The following is a 4924-nucleotide window of genomic DNA, read 5'->3' as shown; positions in this document are numbered from 1 at the left end:
AAGACCCAAATTCATATTAACTTGGGCACGGTAAAGCCGATTAAACCCTCATCAATATAACTCGGTGGATTAACTCTTTAATCGATTCTACTTTTAGAACTCTTGGTCGATAAAATTACATTAATATTTATCTTTAGCTCGAAACACATCCGGCAACCATCGAGAATACTTTCGTTGAGTTCAACCCAAATTTCTAATAAATGTGTCCATGATCAAAATTTACATCAACTTGGGCATCGGTAAAGCCGAATACAACCCTTATCTTTATAAATTCGGTGGGTAGACATTTATCACCCACTTCCCCTACATAGCAAGGTTTGTACTCCGGTAAGGCCGAGCGCACTCCCTCACGAAATAGGTTTTCATGGTTTCTATTTTTTGGTAAGGCTAAGTCTCAATTGTTTATTTTAGCGAGAGGTCATGTCAATTTATTATCTATCACGTTTTAAGTGAACTAAAGCGGTGAACTACGATAATTTTAATTGACACGGTCGATAAACTCGATTTAAAATGCATGTTTAGTTATGGCGATTTAGCGATGCACGCAACATATAAATAAAATGCAAAGCATAAAAATAAAATCCTAGTATGGCCTTCCTAAAATAGTAAATCTAATAAACTATTACAAATTCGGAAACCAACTCCTTTGGTCCCTTGAACTTCGGTCTTGGTACGCACTTCAAGGCAACACTTTCTTTGATGGATCGCCTTCTCGAATGGCACCGTCTTCAAGGAACTCCGGAATAATAAATTACAAAATGAATTACATAATTTCCTATTTACATTTGTAATAAAAATAAAAATAAATTTATTAAATTACAAAACGGTGATACAAGATCACAATAATTACAACCGAATCGATATTCCCATACATTTCGTGTAATACCAGTTAAAACTAAGGCCATACTAAGTAAAAATACATAATTCAAAAATTACATAAAATTAAAATATGACAGTCATAAATAAAATGTAGCATTATAATATGTATGAACATGTTAGATTTTATGCTAAATCGCCTTTTAAGAGCCAATATCGTATATTAAACGGTTTTTACGGATTTGCGTGATTTAACTTATTAAAATCACAATAATTACATAAATTCATATTTATGTACAAGTTAATTACCCTAACCATCTTAGGACTCAAAACTTAGTCTTCACTAATATTTTGACAATAACTCGACTTGATTTCTTAATATTGTTCACTATGGACCAAAAATACAAAACTTATGCTATAAACTTCAAATTAAATTATAAAAATTTCAACTAATTTCAAAATTTGAAATTTAAACTCATGAACATTCTGGAAAAATACCATGACACTCATAATAATCAAAACTTAGGTTAAAAAAAAATTCGAAAATTTATCGAGAAAAACAATGTTGCGGTTTATCGGTTTTAACAAATATGACCATAAAATATGAGAAAAATTATCTTCATCAACTTTTCACTTTTATATTTGAAATATATGATAAAATTTAACATGTGACGTTTTTCCTTTAGTCATGAAGTATGTTTTAGCACTATTATTAATTATAGTCACTATTTATGTGATTTTTCATCAAAAATTCATTAATCATGCATAAAGACTTCATTATAGCCAAATATTTTACACACATCTTGTAAAATTTCATGTGACAACATACTAAATTTAAATACGATTTTAACTTAAAAAATCCATATTTCGAGCAAAACAACTCATTTTATCATGAAAATTTACAGGTCATCAGTAGATAATATATGTGAAAACATATCCAAAAACCACTGAAAAATTCAAAGTTTAGATATTTTTCGTCCAAAAATGACATTTTTATCATAAAAATCACATTTTAATGCCAATATTATATAAAATGAACAATAAAATTCATAAATAAACCAAAATGTCCTAAAAATCACTTAGGACCAGAAACTTTTAACATGCAAAGTCATTTCGTGATTTATCAACATAAAACACAAATTTCAAGTTTTATTCTTTAATCGTATTATCTCGGAAAAACGATCCCGATCTTGCATGCAACAACCATAAAGCTCTGATACCACTTGTTGAAAATATTATTTAAAATATCACATATTTTAGTTTAAAGTTTTAGTCATAAAAACTTAAGGATTTAAACATGTGATCATCATGATCGACAACTGTGATCGCATTATTGTCGGGGACACTCCAACAGTATATTGTGAGTTATGGATCGCCATTTTCTCAATCTTGTTCCATGTTTGATTATCATCAACTTCGGTAAACATACCATTTGATCCCATATTGAGAATGTTTCGGGAGTCTTCATATAGACCGTTCCAAAATTGTTTTACAAGGAACCACTCCCTATGTCCATGATGTGGACAAGATCGGGAAGTATCCTTGAATCTCTTCCATGCTTCATACAAAGATTCTTCGTCCCTTTGTTTGAACCCGGTGATTTGGGTTCTCAACATGTTAGTCTTTTCCGGAGGATAGAACTTTTTGTAGAAAGCAAGTGGCAATTTCTTCCGAGAGTCAATACCAAGAGTAGCCTTATCTAGGCTCTTCAACCATTGTTTCGTGGAACCAATCAAAGAAAAAGGGAATAAGACCCATCGAATTTGGTCTTGAGTCACTCCGGTTTGAGAAATAGCATCACAATAGTCACAAAAAGTCTCCATATGAGAATGAGAGTCTTCACTAGGCATCCCCCTAAATTGACTTCTCTCAACCAATTGTATAAATGCGGATTTAGCAATGAAATTACCGGTTAAGTGTTGTGGTGTAGGAGTACCATTTGGTAGGTTCTCCTCGGTTGGTACGGAATGTCATGAAAATTTAGGCATTGTGGGTTGATTTTGTGGTTGGTTATGTGTTGGGTTATCTTCTTCTTCTCTTGCAAAAGGGTTGATGAACTCAATGTTATTTGGTTGAATGTCCACAATCTCACCAATACCTCTCAAAGTATTCCATGCAAGTCTTCTATTGTTGGTCAAAGTTCTTTCAATTTCAAGATCAATGGGTAACAAGTTACCTTGTGATCTCCTAGACATGCAAAATATCAAACAACTCGAAAACAATTAGAACGAACCTTAAGTAGTTTTACTTCCCCAAGGTAAAGAAAGACACAACTAAAAACAATCAAAGAAAATCAAATCAAGTTAACACCGTCCTCGACAACGGCGCCATTTTTGGTCGGTGTATGGATTTCGGTTACTTGTCGTTAAGGGTTACCTTGACCAGAACAATATTTATAACTTCACAAACTACTCTACTTTTAGTAAAGAGGTAAGTAAAGGTCAGATCCCAAGGGACGGGTATTGATGTAGGATTTTCGATTCCAAATGGTTGTGTCTAAGTGTGTCACAAATTGGGTTGAGGTAGGAGATCAACTAAACTAAATAACAATGTAAATAAAGTAATGAAAATAAGCATGATGATTAAAATGAGATTTAAACAATTGATTAAAAGCACTAGGGTGTCATGGGTTCATAGGGGATTCATGGGATTTGATCATACAAACATGTTCTCTACTAGATGTAAGCACTTATTGTTGTGATGAGATCGAGTTGGTTTATGTCTTACAATCCCTAACAAGGTTTGGGTCCCGGAGCCGAATCTATTAGATTGTACAACACCTAAAAGTTGACGTAATCCTCCCTATCCAATTATATGCATGGTCTAATGAGACTCGAGATGGTTTATGTCTTACAAGTCTCATTGAAAAGGTAAGTGATGGGTAAAAAAATGCAAGGATTCATAGTCTCACATTTCATCAAACATAACATGTGAATAAGTTGGAATCACAACAAGCAAGCAAATTAATTATGAAAACATATTAGACTAAGCATGAACCAATCCCCATGTTGGTTTCCCCTAATTCCCCATTAACCCTAGTTAAGGAAACTACTCACTCATTATCATGTTTAACATGCTAACAAGGTTGTCAATCATACTAGTAAGGCAAAACATGATGAACAAATGAAGATGATTAACAATAACTAAAAAGGATTAAGAGAGAATTATACCTATAAAGATGATTCCAAATAACAAAGCAAAGAATAATAGAAGTACTTGATGATTGATGTAAGGTTGTCAATCCTCCAAATAAACCCAAATAATTTTCTAATTAGCCAAAATAAATGATGAACAATAGAGAAATTAAGGAAAGATTAATAAATGAGATTTGTATTAATGCTAAATTAAGAGTTGATTAAAAGATTAAGAGAGTATTAAGACTTGATTAAGATAAGATTAAGATCCTATTAAGATGGCATGCTAATCTAGGTAGTACAATGGTGTATTTATACTAGAGATTAGGTATAAGAATTAGGGTTTCCAAGGGCTTAAATGACTATTAAGACCCTTAAGAAATGTTGAGGAAGTGCTCCTCTCCAAGGAGATGCTCATCTCCGTTTTGGTAGTTTTCAGGAAATCTGCGCGTCCCGAGCGTCTAGGCAGCATGGACGGTTGGTTCTGCATGGGGACCTGAGCGGATTGTGGGACGGACGCTCGGATCATTTGGCCTAAAGACGAGCGTCTTAGCATCGGGACGCTCAGATTGTAGTAGGGAGATGCTCGTCCTGGGCAGGGAGATGCTCGGATCACAGGTCAGCCACTTCTCTTCTTTTCTTTCCTCAACAATCCTCGGGGTTCTTGTTGGAGATGCAATGATCCTTTCATCATTGCCCAATCTACTTTATTATCTACATAGGTCTTCTAGTATCGTCTTCCCTTTGATGCTTGGTCATTGAATTTGATCAATTTAGCTCCATTTTGCCATGAAAATGCAAGGTTTGCACTCCTTTCCTGCCAAGGGAACAAAACCTCAAAGAATATGAAAAAGGGGAAACCAAAGATAGTAAATGACCCAATGATGCACTAAAAAGCATAGGAACGAGGCTAATTCAGGGACTAGATATGCTTAAATATGAGTCACATCAGCAAGATACACATGTTATTACTA

The 4924-nt window shown here is 33.8% G+C and overlaps 1 non-coding gene across 1 annotated transcript; it reads left to right on the top strand.

The window, feature by feature from the left end:
* Positions 1–2324: 2324 nt before the first annotated feature.
* LOC141635208 (small nucleolar RNA R71) lies at positions 2325–2432 on the top strand. Its single transcript, XR_012539910.1, has one exon. It is a non-coding gene; the product is annotated as a small nucleolar RNA R71 (small nucleolar RNA).
* The last annotated feature ends 2492 nt before the right edge of the window (positions 2433–4924 follow it).

The sequence above is a fragment of the Silene latifolia genome, chromosome Y (genome assembly GCF_048544455.1).
Source record: "Silene latifolia isolate original U9 population chromosome Y, ASM4854445v1, whole genome shotgun sequence".
NCBI lineage: Eukaryota > Viridiplantae > Streptophyta > Magnoliopsida > Caryophyllales > Caryophyllaceae > Silene > Silene latifolia.
This window is presented reverse-complemented; position numbering and strand designations above follow the sequence as displayed.